Here is a 24,350-nt window from a genome sequence, read left to right on the forward strand (position 1 = left end):
AATGGCTAATATTTATGAAGCACTTACTGTGTGGCAGGAAACATGCTAATACTTTGTTTCCTGATTGTTTTAATAAACTGATACCAAAATTATTTCATACTAAGGATTCAAGAATAGATTGCATGGTACAATATTAGCCTTTAAAGGGATCTCTTTGTTGTATGACATGAATGTGTAGATCTGGGTGTAGGAGCTCAGAAAGATCAAATTTATTCTACTGTGGGACAGTCAAGGAGTAGGACCAGAATGCCCATTAGGACATTCTCTTTGTATTTTGCATCTTGTCACTGTTCTTTCCATTCTGCGCATAATGCAGTGGCTAACCCTGCCTCTAAGGAGTCTGTTTTTTTTTCCTCTCCTCATCATTCAAGAATACTCTACTTACTTTGTTTGGTTTTGTTTTAAGATTTTATTTATTGGGATCCCTGGGTGGCTCAGCGGTTTGCCGCCTGCCTTCAGCCCAGGCGTGATCCCGGAGACCCGGGATCGAGTCCCATGTCGGGCTCCCTGCATGGAGCCTGCTTCTCCCTCTTAAGATTTTATTTATTGATTCATGAGAGACGGAGAGAGAAAGGCAGAGACACGGGCAGAGGGAGAAGCAGGCTCCATGCAGGAGCCCAACGTGGGACTCCAGGATCACGCCCTGAGCCGAAGGCAGACGCTCAACTGCTGAGCCACCCAGGCATCCCACTCTCCTTCCTTTGAGTGCTTGTTTACTTTTTTCCTTTGTCCAACTGTGGTTCAATTTTTGTATTGCAAGGAAATCTCCAAAATAAAGATAGTGACTTGGTAAAGGTAAGGTGCGATCTCTGATATGGTGTAATATGGAGATAAAACATTTGCATCATCCTCTAAAATACTTCAGGTATCCTACTTGCTCATAAAGCCAGCAAGCTCTTTTTCTTTCTTAACTTAATCTTCCAAACTGGTTTTACTGAAATACTCTGTTTTTGAATACTTTTAGTCTTAACTGATATCCATTATTAGATATTATCACATTATTCACTTTTTTGCCCAATTAAGTCTTATCAAAGTACATATAACCTCAAATCTTTTTAAGTCAACAGTCCTATTTATCTCGGTCATCATTGGGTGGCATAAATAATTTCGTTGGTCAAACCTTTTTAGTTTCAGACCTTTTTTTCAATTGAAATCTTTATAAGGATCCTTAATAAAACAAATGGATCTGTTAATTATTGTAAAACAATAATATGTTTTTGTAAGTTCATAGGAGTTTTATGATAATGGGTTGTTTTGATGTATTGAAAATCGTTATGAAAGTCTTACAAGCGTTTGCAGTGTACTTTTTATATTATGCTTCATGGTATTTTTAAATAACTGATTTGCATAAATAGCCTATGTAAATAGTTTTTTTTTTTTAATTTTTTATTTTGAAATAATTTTGTATTTACAGGAGTATCACAAATCCTGTAAAACCTTCACCTGGCTTCCTCCAGTGTTAATATCTTACATAACTATGATACGTTTATCAAAACTAAGAAACTAATATTGATACACTTAACTGCAGATTTTTTATTATTATTTTTTTATTTTTTTTAATTTATTTTTTATTGGTGTTCAATTTACTAACATACAGAATAACCCCCAGTGCCCGTCACCCATTCACTCCCACCCCCCGCCCTCCTCCCCTTCTACCACCCCTAGTTCGTTTCCCAGAGTTAGCAGTCTTTACGTTCTGTCTTCCTTTCTGATATTTCCCACACATTTCTTCTCCCTTCCCTTATATTCCCTTTCACTATTATTTATATTCCCCAAATGAATGAGAACATATAATGTTTGTCCTTCGACTGACTTACTTCACACAGCATAATACCCCCCAGTTCCATCCACGTTGAAGCAAATGGTGGGTATTTGTCATTTCTAATAGCTGAGTAATATTCCATTGTATACATAAACCACATCTTCTTTATCCATTCATCTTTCGTTGGACACCGAGGCTCCTTCCACAGTTTGGCTATCATGGCCATTGCTGCTATAAACATCGGGGTGCAGCTGTCCCGGCATTTCACTGCATCTGTATCTTTGGGGTAAATCCCCAACAGTGCAATTGCTGGGTCCTAGGGCAGGTCTATTTTTAACTCTTTGAGGAACCTCCACACAGTTTTCCAGAGTGGCTGCACCAGTTCACATTCCCACCAACAGTGTAAGAGGGTTCCCTTTTCTCCGCATCCCCTCCAACATTTGTTGTTTCCTGCCTTGTTAATTTGCCCCATTCTCACCGGTGTGAGGTGGTATCTCATTGTGGTTTTGATTTGTATTTCCCTGATGGCAAGTGATGCAGAGCATTTTCTCATATGCATGTTGGCCATGTCTATGTCTTCCTCTGTGAGATTTCTCTTCGTGTCTTTTGCCCATTTCATGATTGGATTGTTTCTTTGGTGTTGAGTTTAATAAGTTCTTTATAGATCTTGGAAACTAGCCCTTTATCTGATAGGTCATTTGCAAATATCTTCTCCCATTCTGTAGGTTGTCTTTTAGTTTTGTTGACTGTATCCTTTGCTGTGCAAAAGCTTCTTATCTTGATGAAGTCCCAATAGTTCATTTTTGCTTTTGTTTCTTTTGCCTTCGTGGATGTATCTTGCAAGAAGTTACTGTGGCCGAGTTCAAAAAGGGTGTTGCCTGTGTTCTTCTCTAGGATTTTGATGGAATCTTGTCTCACATTTAGATCTTTCATCCATTTTGAGTTTATCTTTGTGTATGGTGAAAGAGAGTGGTCTAGTTTCATTCTTCTGCATGTGGATGTCCAATTTTCCCAGCACCATTTATTGAAGAGACTGTCTTTCTTCCAATGGATAGTCTTTCCTCCTTTATCGAATATTAGTTGACCATAAAGTTCAGGGTCCACTTCTGGGTTCTCTATTCTGTTCCACTGATCTACGTGTCTGTTTTTGTGCCAGTACCACACTGTCTTGATGACCACAGCTTTGTAGTACAACCTGAAATCTGGCATTGTGATGCCCCCAGATATGGTTTTCTTTTTTAAAATTCCCCTGGCTATTCGGGGTCTTTTCTGATTCCACACAAATCTTAAAATAATTTGTTCTAACTCTCTGAAGAAAGTCCATGGTATTTTGATAGGGATTGCATTAAACGTGTATATTGCCCTGGGTAACATTGACATTTTCACAATATTAATTCTGCCAATCCATGAGCATGGAAGATTTTTCCATCTCTTTGTGTCTTCCTCAATTTCTTTCAGAAGTGTTCTATAGTTTTGAGGGTATAGATCCTTTACATCTTTGGTTAGGTTTATTCCTAGGTATCTTATGCTTTTGGGTGCAATTGTAAATGGGATTGACTCCTTAATTTCTCTTTCTTCAGTCTCATTGTTAGTGTATAGAAATGCCACTGATTTCTGGGCATTGATTTTGTATCCTGCCACGCTACCGAATTGCTGTATGAGTTCTAGCAATCTTGGGGTGGAGACTTTTGGGTTTTCTATGTAGAGTATCATGTCATCAGCGAAGAGGGAGAGTTTGACTTCTTCTTTGCCAATTTGAATGCCTTTAATGTCTTTTTGTTGTCTGATTGCTGAGGCTAGGACTTCCAGTACTATGTTGAATAGCAGTGGTGAGAGTGGACATCCCTGTCTTTTTCCTGATCTTAGGGGAAAGGCTCCCAGTGCTTCCCCATTGAGAATGATATTTGCTGTGGGCTTTTCGTAGATGGCTTTTAAGATGTCGAGGAATGTTCCCTCTATCCCTACACTCTGAAGAGTTTTGATCAGAAATGGATGCTGTATTTTGTCAAATGCTTTCTCTGCATCTAATGAGAGGATCATATGGTTCTTGGTTTTTGTCTTGCTGATATGATGAATCACATTGATTGTTTTACGAGTGTTGAACCAGCCTTGTGTCCCAGGGATAAATCCTACTTGGTCATGGTGAATAATTTTCTTAATGTACTGTTGGATCCTATTGGCCAGTATCTTGTTGAGAATTTTTGCATCCATGTTCATCAGGGATATTGGTCTGTAATTCTCCTTTTTGGTGGGGTCTTTGGTTTTGGAATTAAGGTGATGCTGGCCTCATAGAACGAATTTGGAAGTACTCCATCTCTTTCTATCTTTCCAAACAGCTTTAGGAGAATAGGTATGGTTTCTTCTTTAAACGTTTGATAAAATTCCCCTGGGAAGCCATCTGGCCCTGGACTCTTGTGTCTTGGGAGGTTTTTGATGACTGCTTCAATTTCCTCCCTGGTTATTGGCCTGTTAAGGTTTTCTATTTCTTCCTGTTCCAGTTTTGGTAGTTTGTGGCTTTCCAGGAATGCATCCATTTCTTCTAGATTGCCTAATTTATTGGCGTATAGCTGTTCATAATATGTTTTTAAAATCGTTTGTATTTCCTTGGTGTTGGTAGTGATCTCTCCTTTCTCATTCATGATTTTATTAATTTGAGTCTTCTCTCTCTTCTTTTTAATAAGGCTGGCTAATGGTTTATCTATCTTATTCTTTCAAAGAACCAACTCCTGGTTCTGTTGATCTGTTCCACAGTTCTTCTGGTCTCGATTTCGTTGAGTTCTGCTCGAATCTTTATTAACTCCCTTCTTCTCTTGGGTGTAGGATCTATTTGCTGTTTTTTCTCTAGCTCCTTTATGTGTAAGGTTAGCTTTTGTATTTGAGTTCTTTCCAGTTTTTGAATGGATGCTTGTATTGCGATGTATTTCCCCCTTAGGACTGCTTTTGCTGCATCCCAAAGATTTTGGAAGGTTGTATCTTCATTCTCATTAGTTTCCATGAATCTTTTTAATTCTTCCTTAATTTCCTGGTTGACCCTTTCATCTTTTAGCAGGATGGTCCTTAACCTCCACGTGTTTGAGGTCCTTCCAAACTTCTTGTTGTGATTTAGTTCTAATTTCAAGGCATGGTCTGAGAATATGCAGGGGACAATCCCAATCTTTTGGTATCGGTTCAGACCCCACCCAATATGTGGTCTATTCTGGAGAAAGTTCCATGTGCACTGGAGAAGAATGTGTATTCAGTTGAGTTTGGATGTAAAGTTCTGTAGATATCTGTGAAATCCATCTGGTCCAGTGTATCATTTAAAGCTCTCGTTTCTTTGGAGATGTTGTGCTTAGAAGACCTATCGAGTATAGAAAGGGCTAGATTGAAGTCACCAAGTATAAGTGTATTATTATCTAAGTATTTCTTCACTTTGGTTAATAATTGATTTATATATTTGGCAGCTCCCACATTCGGGGCATATATATTGAGGATTGTTAAGTCCTCTTGTTGAATGGATCCTTTAAGTATGATATAGTGTCCCTCTTCATCTCTCACTACAGTCTTTGGGGTAAATTTTAGTTTATCTGATATAAGGATGGCTACCCCTGCTTTCTTTTGAGGACCATTTGAATGGTAAATGGTTCTCCAACCTTTTGTTTTCAGGCCGTAGGTGTCCTTCTGTCTAAAATGAGTCTCTTGTAGACAGCAAATAGATGGGTCCTGCTTTTTTATCCAGTCTGACACCCTGCGCCTTTTGATGGGGTCATTAAGCCCGTTCACGTTCAGAGTTACTATTGAGAGATATGAGTTTAGTGTCACCATGATATCTATTCAGTTCTTGTTTTTGTGGATTGTTCCACTGAACTTCTTCTTAAAGGGGAATTTTAAGAGTCCCCCTTAAAATTTCTTGCAGAGCTGGTTTGGAGGTCACATATTCTTTTAGTTGCTGCCTGTCTTGGAAGCTCTTTATCTCTCCTTCCATTTTGAATGAGAGCCTTGCTGGATAAAGTATTCTTGGTTGCATGGTCTTCTCATTTAGGACCCTGAATATATCCTGCCAGCCCTTTCTGGCCTGCCAGGTCTCTGTGGAGAGGTCTGCTGTTACCCTAATACTCCTCCCCATAAAAGTCAGGGATTTCTTGTCTCTTGCTGCTTTAAGGATCTTCTCTTTATCTTTGGAATTTGCAAGCTTCACTATTAAATGTCGAGGTGTTGAACGGTTTTTATTGATTTTAGGGGGGGGATCTCTCTATTTCCTGGATCTGAATGCCTGTTTCCCTTCCCAGATTAGGAAAGTTTTCAGCTAGAATTTGTTCAAATACATATTCTGGCCCTCTGTCCCTTTCGGCACCCTCGGGAACACCAATTAAACGTAGGTTTTTCTTCCTCAGGCTGTCGTTTATTTCCCTTAATCTATCTTCATGGTCTTTTGTTTGTCTGTTTTTTCCTCAGTTTCCCTCTTTGCCATCAACTTGTCTTCCATGTCACTCACTCGTTCTTCCACCTCGTTAGCCCTCGTCGTTAGGACTTCTAGTTTGGATTGCATCTCATTCAATTGATTTTTAATTTCTGCCTGATTAGCTCTAAATTCTGCAGTCATGAAGTCTCTTGAGTCCTTTATGCTTTTTTCTAGAGCCACCAGTAGCTGTATAATAGTGCTTCTGAATTGGCTTTCTGACATTGAATTGTAATCCAGATTTTGTAACTCTGTGGGAGAGAGGACTGTTTCTGATTCTTTCTTTTGAGGTGAGGTTTTCCTTCTAGTCATTTTGCTCAGTGCAGAGTGGCCAAAAGCAAGTTGTATTGGGAAAAGGAGAAAAAGAGAGGAGAGAAAGAAGGAAAGAAAAGAGAAAGAGAAAAAAAAGGAAGAAAAAAAAAACGAAAAAAAAAAAAGAAAAAGAAAAAAAGGGGGTGGGGGAAGGAAACAAAAAGCAAAACAAAACAAATCAAAAAGCAAAACAAAACAAAACAACAACAAAAAAGAACCACGGGGGAGTATCTTCTGATTCTGTGTACTTTAAGGCCCTTGGCTTCCCCTGGAAGTTGTCAGTCAGTCTAGCTGGTCTTCTGGGGGAGGGGCCTGTTGTGCTGATTCTCAGGTGTTAGCAGTTGGGGGAGCTGCTCAGCGAAAGATATTTAAGCTGTTTATCTGGTGAGGCCACTCTGAGGCTCAGTGGGGGTTGTTTACCCCTTGAGGCCGCAGGAGGAACAACCGCAGTGGCAGGGCCAGCTCTGCAGCCCTGGAGTCAGCTCCCGCAGTAGCTCCGGAGCTCTCCGTCTGCAGGGCCTGGAGGCTCCGGGGCGGGGCCGCTGATCTGCTCAGCTCGGGGCAGGAGCGTCCTCGCTGTCCTGGGCCCTCCCGGCCTCTGTCTGTCCCGGGGGGGGAGGCCGATCCGGGCTGTGTCCCGTGCCCTGTGCTCCGGAGCCTGCGCTGTTGGATTCGCGCTCCCGGGCCGCGCAACCCCCTCCGCGGAGCCGCCGCCAGAGCACCTCCGAGCTGCTCCTGGAACCGCGCAGCCCCCTCCGCACGGAGCCTCTTCCTCTGCCCGAGCCCGTCCGAGCTGCTCCGGGTCCCGCCGGTCCCCCGTGAGCGCTGCAGCCCTTAGGGAGCTCGGCGCACTCTCCTGGGCGCGCAGTTGCTCTGTTACTGTCCCCGGGAGCCCGCGGGCCTCCCCGCCCTCCTGGGTCCTGCTCCACCCCCTGGAGCCCCTTTCCCCCGGGAAGGTCGGTGCAGCTCCTGCTCCTCCGGGACGGGGCTCTCCTGTCCTGGGGACCCTCGCCCCGGCCTCAGCCCGGCTCCTCGCGGGGCCCCTCCCCCCCGCGGGGCCTTTTGTGTCTTTATTTCTTTGTCCCCGTCTTCCTACCTTGATAGAAGCGCGAACTCTTCTCACTGTAGCGTTCCAGCTGGTCTCTCTTTAAATCTTTAAATCTCAGGCCGAATTCATAGATTTTCAGGATAATTGGAAGGTTTTCTAGGTAGTTTGGTGGAGACAGGTGATTTGGAGACCCTGCTCTTCCGCCATCTTGCCCCTCCCCCAACTGCAGATTTTATTCAGATTTGCCAGATTTTCCACTTAGTGTCTTTTTTCTGTTCTGGAATCTAATCCAGGATTTGAAATTAGTTGTCATGTCTTGGTCTCTTCCAGTCTGTAACAGTTTCTGTCTTTGTCTTTCATGACCTTGATACTTTTGAAGAGTAAGGGTCAGAAATTTTATACAGTGTCCTTCAATTTGGATTTATCTGATGTTTTCTCATGCTTAGACTGAGGTTAAAAATTTTGGGAAAGAATACCACAGAGCTGGTGTTCCCTTCTCTTTGCTAAGGTGATGTCTGCTAGGTTTCTTAGTTTCAAATTCCAATTGTTTACTATTGATATTAGGACTACAACTGGCTTTCTTATAATGATGTTTCAGCATCTTTACCAAATTCAGTTTTAATTCCTGTTGTTTATTGCCAAGTCCTAGATTTTCTACATAGATAATTATATCATCTGCAAGCATAGTTTTACTTCTTTCAATCTATGTATCTTTTATTTTTCTTACTTCATTGAACTGGAGAGGACTTCCAATATAATATTGATTACCTGTTCCTGATCTTTGGGAGAAAGCACTCAGTTTCTCACCATTAAGTAAGATATTAGCTGTAGCTTTTGTATATGCCCTTTATTAAGTTAAAGAATCTCCCTTCTGGGATCCCTGGGTCGCGCAGCGGTTTGGCGCCTGCCTTTGGCCCAGGGCGCGATGCTGGAGACCCGGGATCGAATCCCACATCGGGCTCCCGGTGCATGGAGCCTGCTTCTCCCTCTGCCTATATCTCTGCCTCTCTCTCTCTCTCTCTGTGTGTGTGACTATCATAAATAAATAAAAATTAAAAAAAAAAATCTCCCTTCTACCTCTGGTTTGCTGAGTTTTTATTATAAATGTTCGATTTAGTCAAATTTATCTTCTGTATCTATGAAACAATCATAATGTTTTGTATTATGTCTCTAATACAGATTACATTGATTATTAAGACAACCTTGAATTCCTCAGATGAACTACATATTATTTTTATAGACTACTTGATTCAATTTGCTGAAATTTTATTGAATTTTACATCTGTGTTCATGAGGGATATTGCCAGTGGCTTTTTTCTCATGTCTTTGATTTTGGTTTTACAGTAATGTTAGCCTCATACTATGAGTTGAGAAGTGTTCCTTGTCTGTTTTCTTGAAGATATTGTATAGAATTAGAATTTTCCTGTGAAGCCAACTGGGCCTTGAGAGTTTTTGGAAAGTTTCAAATGCAAATTCAATTTCTTTGTGATATATTTATTCTTGAGTTTGGTAATTCGCATCCTTAAAGGAATTTTGTTGTATAGTAGAGACAGAGGGAAAAGATCTTTGTGAAGTTTCTGCCCCTCATGGATAGCCGCTGTTCCCCTACCCTACGTCTGTACCACAGTGGATACTTCTTAGGGCTCTTTCTGATCTTTTCTGTGAGTGCCAGGTAGAGTTCACGGACTCCCCAGTGTGGATTTCCCCAGTATTTCTGACCCCAAGGATTCATAGTACTCTGCCATTCTGGAGCCTGCCTTCACCTGTTTGCAGCTCTACCAACTGTACATATCTCAGGTGGGCTTGTGTTACCTCTCCTTTTTCCTGTAGGAAAGATTTTGGATCAGTTGTTTCTTTGCAACCTTGGGTCTCCTGTGGATTCACGTAAAGTCTTAAATTTGAAGCTAGTTTTGTTCTTTTTTTGCTCCAAGGTTGGAAGAAATACATTCTCCAGGTCTCTATATCTTGAGGCAAAAGTGGTTTTTTGGGTTTTTTTTCCAAGTGTTTTTTAAAACACCAGTTTCAGGATATACTCCGTTAAACCAAATGGTGGAAGAATGTTTATTCTGTCCCCTGCACATGAATGATTTAACCTGGAAATACAGGATAGTGTGATGATGACTTGAGAGCTCCTGAAGCACTTGGCAAAACTCAGTTGTCTACAGAATGCATAATTTATTTTGTAGGATTTGGACTTCTATTTGAAGTAAGGAGAGACAACCAAGCTACTGAAGCCTGGATTTTCCCAAAATATTAGGTAAATAAGAATTAGAGGCTTGTTAGAAGGAATTCTTTAAAAGCACATGAGCTCTAGTAAGTTGATTCATAGGTAAAGGATATTACTTGTTAAGCTACAGGATGGAAAATGCTTTGTCTTTATAATTTCAACTCTTTGTACTTCCAAACAAAAATGTGAAGGAACATATTCTTGCAGTGAAAAATTATATATGCCTGAATTGTGGTAAACCTGCTCTGATGAAAATATAGAAGTAGGCCAAAAAACACCGTAAAGGATAAAATTAAAAACTTTCTAGAAGAAAATGTAGGAAATATCTTGCAGCCTAGGATGTAGAAGTTTTAAATCCCAGTCCTTCCCCCTACCCAGCATGAACCATAATGCAGAATATAGATTAATTTTGCTATGTCAAAATTAACGGATTTATTTTCAAAAGACAATATAGACAAATTTAATAGACAAATGGTAGTTTGGAAGAGGATATTTATAAAACCTAAAGCTGACAGGGGACTCATCTTTTTAGACTATTCAGGGAAGTCCTGCAAATCAACAACAGAACAATCATGGTGTCAATCTTTTGTATAACAAATTACCCCAAAATATAGTGGCTTAAGACAATAATATGCACTCACTGTCTCGCACAGTCTATAGGTTAGGAATTTGGGAGTGACTTGTTTCTGGGTCAGCATCTCATGATGTTGCAGCCAGCATGATGGCAATTGTTGCAGATCCTTGAATGCTTGACTGGTTCTGGAAGATGCATTTGTAAGATGACACTGTCTTGCCAGTTGACCAGCAAGTTGGTGCTGGCTAGTGGCTATTTCTCATCTTGTGGACCTTTCCATGAGGTTCCTTGAGTGTCCTCAGGATATGACAGATGGTTTCTCCCAGAGCATGTCATCTAAGAAAAAGAAACCACAGTATCTTTTATGACCTAGTCTGAGAATTTACACACTATAATTACCTGAGTGTCCAATTGATTAAACAGGTCAGTTCTATCCAGTATGGAAGGAAACTACACAAAGATGTGAATGCCATGAGGCAAGGATCGTAGTGGGCTATCTTATGACTCAGTCTACAGCCAGGAATTAAATTTTTTTTTAAAAAAAGATAAAATATATATAAATAGGCAATTATAGGAGAAAAACCACAAAGCTAAGAAGTGTGTTAAGATACGCAAACTTAACCAGAAAGACGTTAAGACGCTTTATACCTATTCAGTTGGCAAACATTTGGTTGGATAATGGCAGGCATTCAAAGACATGCAAAGGTAGTGGAACCAGCCCTGTGCCCTGCTGGAGTGTAGATTGGTATAGCCATTTTAGGGAAGAATCTGGTAGTACATAATAAAATTAAGAATGTCTCACTTCGGAGTGTATAGTCAAAGGAATGGATGCAGAAGACACTATAAGGATGTATTAGACAAACTCAGTTTTCCACCTGTGTTTCTCACGTAGAACACTTCTAGTCACCAAATGTGTAGTTTTTCTCCCACACCAAGCAATTTTCTATAACACCAGTTGGATGTCCTGCAATTTAACTCCATTCTTACTGCCTGGAGATAGACCAGACTCAAGGGCTCAGTCTCACAAAACTGCACACCCAATAGCACATCCCAATAGCAAGCAATAGGTCCCATAATAGGTTACAAATTATGTCTGACTTAGTTACAAATTAAGGGTTCCCACAATGTCTCCTCAGATTTGATCAATCTGCTAGAGTGGCTCATAGAACTCAGAGAAATATTTTTTGTCAACTGGTTTATTAAAGGATATGATAAAAGACACAAGTGAACAGCCAGATGAAGAGATTAATAGGACAAGGTCTGGGAGGGTCCTGAGTACAGGAGCTTTTGTCCTTGTGGAGTTGGGGTGCCTCACTCTCCCAGTGTGAAGATGTTTGGCCAACTGGAACGTGTCTGAACCCTATACTATTGAGATTTTATGAAGACCTGCTCGCATAGGCATGATCAATCATTAACTCAATTTCTAGTCCCTCTCCCCTCTCTGGAAGATGAGTGAGAATGAAAATTTCATACTTTGAATCATGCTTGGTCTTTCTGGTGACCAGCAGCCAACCAAGAACCCATCCAGAGTCACCTCAATAGAACAAAAGATACTCTTAGTGTTCTTATCACTTAGGAATTTCTAAGAGTTTTAGGAGCCCTGTGTCAAAAACTGAGAGCAAGGACCAATCTATATAATGTATTTTTTTACAGGGGACAGTTAGGAGGTTGCCATTGCTATATTGAGGAGTTGGAAGCAGTCTGGCCATTTTCATTGGTAGGGTCACAAGGTCCTATGCAGCACTTAGAAATGCTGGATAAATATGACACAACATGGTTAGATTTTAAATGCAGTTCTGAATAAAAAAGGTCTCAATTATTTCTTTTGTAATCTCTGCTGTTGTCCATTTTTATTTAGCTATCTGTTAGACCTTACAAACTTACTATGTCAAAACCTGAACTCCCAGTTTTATAAAATCCACTGCCAAACACCCAACTACCACAACTGAGCTGCTGACAATAAAAATCCATTATCTTCTTCCAATGTTCCAGCTCAGTTAATGTCATTATGACCAATCTGGTTGCTGAGCCGAAAATCCTAGGAATATCTTTGCTTCCTCTTTATGTCCACCCCTATGCTACTAACGCATACCATGTCTCAGTAACAAGTCTTGTCCTGATTCCACAGTACATCCTGGTGTCTGGGATTCTGTACATTATTCTAATGCAGGAGATTCATGGATCACACTTTGAGAAGCCCTCAGAAATACTGTCTTGCTCTTGAGTAAACTTTTTCCTTTTGGACTAATTCTGAGGCGTAAGAGGGAAAAATTAGAAGATATTTGGGCTTTTTAGAATAAAAGTCATTTTCTTGATTTTATTGTTAATCAGTGGATCACCAGGTCTCAAATGATAATACCTTTCCAGGTTTATCTCCAATACACCTGATAGCATGAAAATTTTTATTTAATGAACAGGAGATAGCTAAGAACTGGGCTCTAGAGTTAGTATTTAATTCCCAGTTCCCTTACTTTAGTTGTATAAACTTGGTCGGTTTGCTTGCCTTTGAACCTCTGGTCTCCTTACCTACAAAATGAGATTAGCATTTTCTAGCCATAGAGTTATTCAGAAGATTGAACCCGATAAAGCACTTAACACAGAGCTTGACCTAGAGTGCTGCTCGCTACTAGTATGATGGTAATGATCACTATTTCTGCCACTAGAAGTTTTGAGGTTACAGGTATTACATACATCCAGCAGAGGGCAGTAGAATAGCACAAGATTTAGGTAATTAAGCCTACTGGCAATGTCAGTTATTAAAACTCCCTTCTCCCTCTTTCTCCTGATACTTTTTTATTGTAATGGAGGAAAGAAATGAATGATTTTGGTGAACCTCCTCTATTTTCTCATGCCTCTATTTATTAAAGAACAGCAAGGCATCCAGTTTATTTTGGTGACAACCGCTTATCAGCCATGTGGTTTGCAAATATTTTTGGTTTTGGTTTTGTAGTTATTTTTGCCGTTTCAATTTCCTAACACTTTTCCTGTCCTTCATATCTACTTTCTAAAATGAGGGAAATGGACTAAATTATTTTTGTCATATCAAGGTATATAATTGATCAAATAATGATGTATTTAAAGTGAACAGGGGCAGCCCGGGTGGCTCAGCGGTTTAGCGCCACCTTCGGCCTAGGGCCTGATCCTGGAGACCCGGTATCAAGTCCCACGTCTGGCTCCCTGCATGGAGCCTGCTTCTCCCTATGCCTGTGCCTCTGCCTCTGTGTGTGTGTGTGTGTCATAAATAGATAAAAAAAATTTAAAAAGTGAACAAAGTGGGGGTGCCTGGGTGTCTTAGTCAGTTGAGCATCTATCTGACTCTTGATTTTAGCTCAGATCATGATATCTGGAGGTGGTGGGGTTAGGTTGCATTGTGCTCTGCACTTGCAGGAATCTCTTGGGATTCTCTTTCCTCTCCCCCTGCTCATGTGCTGGCTCATGCGTGCTCTCTCTCAATAAAAAAATAGGGGGACCTAGTTGGCTTAGTTGGTTAGGCGTCTCCCTTGGGCTCAGGTCATGATCTCAGGGTCCCAGGATGGAGCCCCACATCAGACTCCCTACTCAGCGGGGAGCCTGCTTCTCCCTCTCCCTGCCACTCCCTCTGCTTGTCCTCTGTCAAAAAAATCTTTTTTTGAGAGTGCACAAAGTGATGATTTGATACGTGAATAAACTGTAAAAGGATTCTCACAATTAACACATCTATCACCTCACGTATTTCCCTTTGTGGGAGGTGGTGAAAACATTTAAAAATCTACTCTCTTACTTAAATTTCAATTATACAATAAAGTATCAGCTACTATAGTCACCATACAATACATTAGATTTTGATACCTTATTCATCTTATAATTGAAAGTTAATACATCTTTTCACTAACCTCTTCCTATTTCTCCCGGTCACTGGCAACCACCATTCTACTCTCTGGTTCTATGAGTTTCTTTCTTTCCTTTTTTTTTTTTTTTTTTTTAATATTCCACATATAAGTGATAATGCATGGTATTTGTCTTCTATCTGGCTTATTTTGTTTGGTAAAATGCCCTCCAGAGTTATCAATGTTGTTTCAAATGACAAGATTTCCTTCTTTTTAAAGGCTGAATAATATTCCAGTGTGTGTGTGTGTTTGTGTAAAACACATATTTTTCTTTATCCATTCATCCTTCAAAGGACAAGTTGTTTCAATATCTTGGCTATCATAAATAATGCTGCAGTGACCATGAGAGTAGTTATCTCCTCAAGATAAGGATTTCATTTCCTTTAGAATGTGGGTAAAGATCTTTTACCCCCTTAGTTAAATTTATTCCTAAATATGTTACTGCTCTTGATGCTATTATAAGTGGGATTGTTTTATTAATTTATTTTTTAGGTAGTACACTATTAGTGTATAGAAGCACAACTAGTTTTTGTGTATTAATTTTGTATCTAGAAACTTTACTAAATTTTTTTATTCGTCTAGTAGTTTTTTGGCAGTCTCGGGTTTTCTATATATAATATCCTATCATCTGCAGACAGAAGTAATTTACTTCTTCCTTTGCTATTTCCATGCTTTTTTTTTCTTTTTCTTGCCTAATTACTTAGTAGGCCAGGACTTCCACTACTATGTTGAATAGAAGTGGCAAGAGTGGGGATTCTTGACTTGTTCCTGCTCTTAGAGGAAACACTTTCAGCTGTTTACCATAAAGTGTGCTGTTAGCTGTGGGTTTGTCATAGATGACCTTTATTATGTTGAAATGCAGTCCATCTACACCCAATTTGTTGAGAATTTTTATCACGAAAGAATGTTGAATCTTCTCCAATACTTTTCTTCACGCTTTGGGATGTTCATATTATTTTTATCCTTAATTTTGTTAATGGGTTGTAACATATGTGTTAATTTGCATATGCTAAAGCTTTCAGGAATAAATCTCACTTGATCATGGTGTATGATTCCTTTAATATACTATTAAATTTGTTTTGTTAACATTTTATTGAGGTTTTTGCATTTATGTTAATCAGAGATGTTGGTTTGTAATTTTCTTCTAGTGTCTTTGGCTTTGATACCAGGATATTGTTGGTCTTAGAAAATGAATTTGGAAGTATTCTCTCTTTATTTTTTGGAAGAATGTGAGAAATATTGGTATTGTTTTTTCTTTGAATGTTTGGTAGAATTTATCAGTGAACCCAGATACTCCTGGGCTTTTTTTTTTGTTGGGTGATGTTTGGTTAGTGATCAATTTCCTTATTCATTATTGGTCTGTTCACATTTTCTATGTCTTCATGATTCAGTCTTAGTAAATTGTATATTTCCAGTAGATTATTCATTTCTTCTAGTTTAATTTGTTGACACATAATTGTTCATAATAGTCTCTAGTATTTCTGTGTTATCAGTTGTATTATCTCCTTTCATTTGTTGATTGAGTCATCCTTGTTTTTTCTTAGTGTAGCTAAAGATTTTTCTTTATTGTTTATCCTCTTAGTTTCATTGATCTTTATAAAAATTGTATTTCTAGTCTCAGTTTCATTTTTTTCTGCTGTGACCATTGTTTTGCCTTCCTTCTACCAACACTGAACCTAATTTGTTCTTTTTCTAGTTGTTTGAGGTGTAAAGTTATTGTCTATTTATTATCTTCCTTCATTTTTAATGCAGCCATTTATCACTATCAACATCCTTCTTATTACTGCTTTTCTTCCATTTTGCTATGTCTTTTTTTCATTTTTGTCTTGAGATGTTTTTAAATTTTCTTCTGATTTCCTCTTTGACTTAATAGTTGTTCAAGAGTTGTTTAATTTTCATGTGTTTGTGAATATTCCAGCTTTCTTGCTGCTATTGACCCAGTCTCATTCCATCATCTGATGCATACATGAGAGAGATCAGGGAAAGGCATTAAATTAGTCTGTTTGGACTGCCATAACAAAACACCACAGACAGCGTGGCTTAAGCAACAAAATTAAGTTTCTCACAGTTCATGATCAAGATATTGGAAAATTCAGTTTCTGATGAGGAGTTTTTTCTTGGTTTGCAGATAGCTGTCTTCTCTCTGTTTCTTCATATAGCCTTTCCTTTGTGGTGTGCAGAGAAAGTGAGAGAGATTGAGAAATGCCTTCCTCTTCTTTAAGGATATCAGCCCTATCAGATTAAGGCCTCATTGTTGCTTTTCTTAACCTTTATTACCTCCATATAGGTCCTGTCTCCAAATACAGTCTATTGGGAGTTAAGACTTTAACTTAAGAATTTGGGGAGGGGGACACAGTTCAGTCCAAAGAGGCATTTTTTTTAGAGATATGAATCACAATTCCTTTAGGAAATGACAGGAAACAGCTAATTTCTTCACGGAATAAGTGCTAGGGGGACACTGAAAAAGAAGTGTCAACCTGGGGTGTGGAAAGCATTTGAAGGATAGAAGATATTCACATTCATTCATTTATATATTTGGGAGAGAGTTTTGGGGCATCTACTGTATGCCTAGCACTATGTTTGGCATTACCACAAAAGAACAGGATATGATAAATGCCACCGACCATTGCAAGTTGGCTGGGGCATGTGGAAATGCGCACACTGTAGCCTAGAATCCTGAACTGGTTAATCATGGATCCTGTTTTGTAACATGGGGCCTGTGGTTCAGTTAAGGTTTTTGTTTTAGATTTCCTGTGGTTTTGATGTGCTGTGATTAGAAAAAAATAGAGATTAGCTCAGAGTAGTTTTGCAGAAAATCTGGCTCCCTGGAGTCCTTCTTCCTGACCAGCCTTCCAGCCTCAAAACACAGCAATCTACTTCAAAACATAAGGAGGAGGAAAGGCTCCCAGGAGAAGAAAATAGCTCTTTCCCACTTAGGTGTGGAAGTGAATATGGGCAGAATGATAATGTAGGCCATCTCAGTGTCAACTAACACTCAAAACACCCTACAATCTAGACTTTGTAGGGATAATTTAGTCATCTTACTTTACAAACAAGGGAATGTAAGACCAGAGGTTAAGAGGCTTGCCTATAGTCACAGTGCTAACAACAGAACTGGAAATAGCATCCTGTTCTTGGTGTCAGTTCCTCTTAGCACTACTCGGAGATGTTGGTATTTATATTTACCATGATGTAAGGACAGAAATTGAAAGTAAGCTTTCAGAAAATTTCACAGGTTGACCTTGCCAAAACATCTAAGCTCTTGATCTTGTTTTTTTGGTGATTAATTCATATTGATTTTACAAAATTATTGATTCTGAAACATTGGAAAGAAAAACTGGTCTTTCAACATGGGTTGTGAAGTACTGCTGTGCAGTGTGCCATCCCTCAAGTAGTGGCTGGTAGGAAGGGCGGATTGATACTGTCACACTGTGGGGCAGCCTGAGCCCTGGGAGACTGGCATACGCCAGAGAATTTGCACCAGGTCTCTGCCCTACTCTCCATTGATTTCTCCTGCCCTCACCAAATGTCAGTCTCTCCCAAAGGCCTGTCACTGATTCCATTTTTTTCTTCCTCTGCACTCCCCTTGAGTTCTCATTTACTCCCCCCAAATTGCATTATGGGCCTGTCTCACAAGACTGCTTCCTGCCCAACCCCTCGATTCCAGTTTCTCATTTCAAATGTCCTGCTCCTCCTAGTCAATATACTTTAAGTTTAGGAAGCACAAAAGTCTCTCCTCTCCAATCATATCTCTCTCCAATCATGTAGATTCAGTTATCCTTACCTGCTTTGGGTTTCTCAGTTCTTTATCTAATCATTCATCAAAAATCTACTTTGAGTTTTCATTCAAAATATTTCCGGCACCTACTTCTTCCTTTCCATCCCCACTGTCACCATGGCAGCTCAGTTCTTTAATGACTGCAATGGCCTCTTCACTGGTCTCTCTGCTTCTGCATGCCTTTTCTTTGAACATATCCTTCATGTACCATAAAATGCTTTTTCGTTGGTAGGACTTTATCCCATTTAAAAACTTTCAGTGACTCTCTTTTATAAGATAAATTCCAAGCCTTCACACTGATGACAAAGGCCCATCCAGTTGCCTGGTTGCAATCCATCTGCAGCCTGTCTCTCACTCCTCCAGCACATACCTTCCTCTCCAGACAACTGAAATTTCCTATTGTGATATAAGACAGTGCCCCTACTTTCCTACGCTGCGTTTCCATTCCAGCTGTTTCCCCAGGCTAGCACAATCTTCCTCTCATCTCTGCCCACCAGCGCAACTCATCCTCTAAAGACCAGCTCAGAACCTACTCTTCTCTCTCATCATTGTCAGAAGTGATATTTCTGCATACTGAACTAACAAAATTTTTTTTTATAAGAATATGGACTTCTTTTTTTTAAAATTTTTTATTTATTTATGATAGGCACACAGTGAGAGAGAGAGAGAGAGGCAGAGACACAGGCAGATGGAGAAGCAGGCTCCATGCACCGGGAGCCTGATGTGGGATTCGATCCTGGGTCTCCAGGATCGCGCCCTGGGCCAAAGGCAGGCGCTAAACCGCTGCGCCACCCAGGGATCCCTGAACTAACAAAATTTTGATTGTGTCTCCATCGTAGCACTTATTTCCTGCTATTTTATTTTACATCATACTTATTTGTATACATGTAAAATGTTTCCCAGATTATCTGCTTCAGGGGGACAGAGTTCTCCTATTTTATGCATGTAACTGGTATGTTGAATAAACAGTCACATAGATTATAACCAACACATCACTTTATTTTTATCCTTCGCCATTCCTTTAAACTTTATTTAGTGGCAATCAGCCTGCCTTGGCTCTGGATAAAGGTTTTGGCAGGCGCATGGCTGTTCTGATCTTTCTTGAAAAATAGACTATCCTAGAATCATGTTTGTAAACACAGTCATCATCAGTATCACTGTGCTCAATCCGCTGTAGAAGACAAAACTCTCGAACTAGCATGAAGTTTTCTCTCCTGGTCTTACTAGAATGGGCACCCCACTTTCTATTCTCTCCCTGCTCCCTTTTTTCTTCACACTTGAGATATTTTAATAAATTGTAGTTATCTGTTTAGATGCTCAATTGTTGGGGCACCTGGGCTCAGTCTCTTTAACTATCTGCCTTTGGCTCAGGCATGATGTCCAGGTCCTGGGATTGAGCCCTGCATCCAGCTCTCTGCTCAGCAGGGAGTCTGCTTCTCTCTCTCTCTCTCCATCTCCCCCTCCCTCCCTCTGCCTCTCTCCACCATTCATTCTTTCTCTCAAATAAAATCTTAAAAAAAAAAAATTGCTCAATTGTCCCATCTTTGACCATTAGGAACCTCTTCAAGTTTGCTCCAAATCCTTCTGATATAACCTAGTAATCTTTCATAGCTTTTTTTGCTCTCTTTCTGACAATACGTTCTACGTTTTTGTGTTTATTAACACGTTTACGTTTCCTGTCCCAGGCCCTGAATTGACTGTTTCTCCTACAGGCCCTAGTTTTTGATTGTTGTTTTTGTTTGCTTTGTTTTAATTGGGAAATGGTATGTCAAGACCACAATTCTGGTATTAGAAATGCTCATTGCTACAGGATTTGTCAGTTTTTAGACCCCTTAGGTGGATAAAACTTGGAAAAATCTCCTTCTTTCGTTCTCTCCCTTCTGTTGTTTCTTCTTCTCCTCATCTCTTCCCTCCTTTCTTTCCTTTTTTTGTTTTTGTATCCAACTATCTCCTAGCTCTATGCTTATATATTTACATATTTTAGGATAAAATTATTTAATACTTCCATCCAAAATTTAGGAATACTACAGAGTCTTTGACCTCCACATTACATTTGTATCTCCCTTCTTTCACAGAGACTCATGGTTCTCAGAGACATAGGAATTGGTAGGATTAGGTTATCCTATAAATACATACTTACTTTATCCCACATTACACAAATCATAGTCTTTGATGACAATGTTTTGTTTATTTCAGGAAAACTGTTTATATTTTTAAGTATTTTTCTCTTGTTTTGTTTTTTTCTTCACCAAGGATTTATATTAATCCTATATTAGATCTTTTTCTGTTTGGGTTTTTTTTTAATTTTAATTTTAATTTTTAATTTTATTTTAATTCCGGTGTAGTTAACATACAATGTTGTATTAGTTTCAGATGTACAATACAGTGATTCAACAATTTTATACATTACTCAGTGCTCACCATGATAAATGTACTCTAAATGTCCTTTACCTATTGCACCCATCCCCCATCCACCCCTCTGATAACCATCAGTTTGTTCTTCTTTATAATTAAGAGTCTGTTTTTTTGTTTGTCTCTTTTTTTCCTTTGGTTTCTTTTGTTTCTTAAATTCTACATATGAAGGAAACCATATGGTATTTGTCTTTCTCTGGCTGAGTTATTTTGCTTTGCATTATACTCTCTAGATCCATCCAGGTTGTTGCAAATGGCAAGATTTCATTCATGGTTGAATAATATATATATATATCACAGCTTCCTTATCCATTCATCTACCAATAGACACAGGCTGCTTCCATAATTTGGCTATTGTAAATAATGTTACAATAAAAATAGAGGTGCATGTATCATTTTGATTAGTGTTCCCATCTTCTTTGGGTAAATACCCAGTTAGTGTGATTACTAGATCATATGGTAGTTCTATTTTTAAATTTTTGAGGAACCTCCATACTGTCTTCCTCAGTTGCCACACCGGTTTGCGTTTCTACCAGCAGTGCACAAGGGTTCCTTTATCTCCACATCCTTGCCAACACTTATGATTTCTTGTGGTTTTGACTTTAGCTATTCTGACAGATGTGAGATGGTATCCCATCATGGTTTTGATTTATATTTCCTTAATGATTAGTGATGTTGAGCATCTTTTCATGTGTCTGTTGGCCATCTGTATGTCCTCTTCAGAGAAATGTTTATTCGTGTCTTCTGCCCATTTTTACACTTGATCTTAGCCAAAAGGCCAAGAAGTGATTACCCATTTTTAATTGGTTATTTATTTATTTATTTATTTATGTGTTAGGTTGTATCAGTTCTTTTTTTTTTTTTTTTTTTTTTTTGGTATCAGTTCTTTATATGTTTTGGATACTAACCCTTTATCAGATATGTCATTTACAAATATCTTCTCCCATTCAGTAGGTTGTCTTTTAGTTTTGATTGGTTTCTTTGCTGTGCAGAAGCTTTTTATTTTGATGTAGTCCCAAAGTTTATTTTTGCCTTTGTTTCCATTGCCTCTGGAGACATATCTAGAAAAAAATTGATGGCAGATGTCAGAGAAATTACTGCCTGTGCTCTCCTCTAGGATTTTTATTGTTTCAGGTCTCATCTTTAAGTATTTTATCCATTTTGAGTTTATTTTTGTGTATGGTCCAGTTTTGTGTAAAGTCCAGTTTCATTCTTTTGCATATTGTTGGCCAGTTTTCCCAACACCATTTGCTGAGGAGAGTCTTTCTTCCATTGCATAGTCTTGCCTCCTTAGTCAAAGATTAATTGACCATATAATTGCGGATTTGTCTCTGGATTTTCTATTCTGTTCTTTTGATTTATATGTCTATTTTTCTGCTAGTACCACACTGCTTTGATTACCACAGCTTTAAAAATGTGAAATCTGTAATCATAATACCACAGCTTTTTGTTTTTCGACATTGCTTTGGCTATTCAGGGTCTTTTACGGTTCCATATAAATTTTAGGATTGTTTGTTCTAGTTCTGTGAAAAATGCTGTTGGTATTTTAATAGGGATTATATTAAATCTGTAGATTATTTTGGGGAGTATGGACACTTTTAACAATATGTGTTCTTCCAAGCCATGAACATGGAACATCTTAACTTATCTCATCAATGTTTTTATAGTTTTCAGAGTACAGATATTTCACCTCCTTGCTGAAGTTTATTCCTAGGTATTTCATTATTTTTGGTGCAATTAGAAATGGAATTGCTTTCTTAATTTCTTTCTGCTGCTTCATTATTAGTGTATAGAAACGTAATGTATTTCTGTACATTGATTTTGTATCCTGAAAAATTACTGAATTCATTTATCAGTTCTAGTAGTCTTTTTGGTGGAGTCTTTAGGGTTTTCTATATATACTATCATGCCAAAGAGTGAAAGTTTTGCTTCTTCCTTACCAATTTGGATGAGTTTTATTTCTTTTTTTCTTGTCTGATTGGTGTGTGTAAGACTTGCAGTACTATGTTGCATAAAAGTGGTGAAAGTGGACATCCTTGTCTGCTCCTGACCTTAGGGGAACAGATCTGTTTTTCAGTATTGAGTATGATGTTAACTATGGGTCTTTCATATATGGCCTTTATTATATTGAGGTATGCTCCCTCTAAATCTACTTTGTTGAGAGTTTTTATCATGAATGGATGTTGTACTTTGTCAAATGCTTTTAAACTGCATCTATCGAAGTGATCATATGGTTCTAATCCTTTCTTTTATTGATGTGGTGTGTCACAGTGATTGATTAGCAAATACTGAACCATCCTTGTATCCCGGGAATAAACTCAATCTATCAAGGTGAATGATATTTCTTAATGTATTGTTGGATTCAGTCTGCTAATATTTTATTGAGAATTTTTGCATGTTTGCTCATCAGACATATTGGCCTATAGTTCTCTTTTTTGTAGTGTCTTTATCTGGTTGTGGTATCAGGGTAATGCTGGCCTCATAAGATGAATTTAGGAGCTTTCCATCCTCTTCCAGTTTTTGGAATACTTTGAGAAGAATAGGTATTAACTTGTCTTTAAATATTTGATTGACTTCACCTGTGAAGCTGTCTAGTCATGGAGTTTTGTTGGGTGTTTTTATAATTGCTGGTTCAATTTCATTGCTGGTAATCAGTCTGTTCAAATTTTCCTTTTCTTTTCTTTTTTCTTTTCTTTTCTTTTCTTTTCTTTTTTTTTTTTTCTTTTCTTTTCCTCTTTTCAGATTAGTTATTTGGGATGCCTGGGTGGCTCAGTGGTTGAGCATCAGCCTTTAGCTGAGGGCATGATCCCGGAGTCCTGGGATCAAGTCCCAATTGGGCTCCCTACATGGAGCCTGCTTCTCTCTCCATCTATGTCTCTGCCTCTCTCTGTGTGTGTCTCTTGTGAATAAACAAATAAAATATTTTTTTAAAAAGATTATTTATTTGAGAGAGAGAAAGAGAGGGAGCACAAGCAGGAAGAGCAGAGGGAGAGAGAATCTCAAGCAGGCTCTGCAACAAGCATAGAGCTGATGCAGGACTCAATCTCACAACCCTAAGATCACAATCTAAGCTGAAACCAAGTGAGACACTTAACCAACTGTGCCACCCAGGCAGCCCATGTTCTGTTTAAATTTTCTATTTCTTCATGATTCAGTTTTTGGAAGTTATATGTTTCTAGGAATTTATCCATCTCTGTTAGGTTGTCCACTTTGTTGACATGTAATTTTTCATAATATTTTCTTACAATCTTTTGTATTTCTGTGGTGTCAGTTGTTAGTTCTCCTCTCTCATTTCTGATTTTATTTAAATCCACCCCCCTCTCTCTCTCTTTATGAGTCTGGCTAATGTTTTATCAATTTTGTGGATCATTTCAAAGAACCAGCTCCTGGTTTCATTGATCTGTTGTTCTATTGTTCTTTTAGTTTCTCTTTTGTTTATTTCTGCTCTAATCCTTATTATTTTCTTCCTTCTACTGATTTGAAGTTTGGTTTATTCTTTTTCTAGCTCCTTTAGATGTAAGATTAGGTTGTTTATTTGAGATTTTTCTTGCTTCTTGAAGTAGACCATATTGCTACAAACTTCCCTCTTACAATCACTTGCTGCATCCCAGAGATGCACCATTGTGTTTTCATTTTCATTTGTCTCCCTGTATTTTTATTTCCTTTTTTATTTCTTGATTGATCCATTCATTGTTTGGTAGCTGTTATTTAACCTCTGTGTATTTGTGTTCTTTATAGATTTTTTTCTTGTGGTTGATTTCTAGTTTCTTAGTATATGGTCAGAAAAGATATGTGTATGACTTCCATCTTATTGAATTTGTTAAGATTTCTTTTATGGCTTAATATGTGATCTATTCTGGAGGATGTTTCATGTGTACCTGGAAAGAACGTGCATTCTGCTATTTTAGGATGGAATGTTCTGAATATATCTAT

The sequence above is a fragment of the Canis lupus genome, chromosome 35, assembly GCF_048164855.1.
Source record: "Canis lupus baileyi chromosome 35, mCanLup2.hap1, whole genome shotgun sequence".
Classification (NCBI taxonomy): domain Eukaryota; kingdom Metazoa; phylum Chordata; class Mammalia; order Carnivora; family Canidae; genus Canis; species Canis lupus.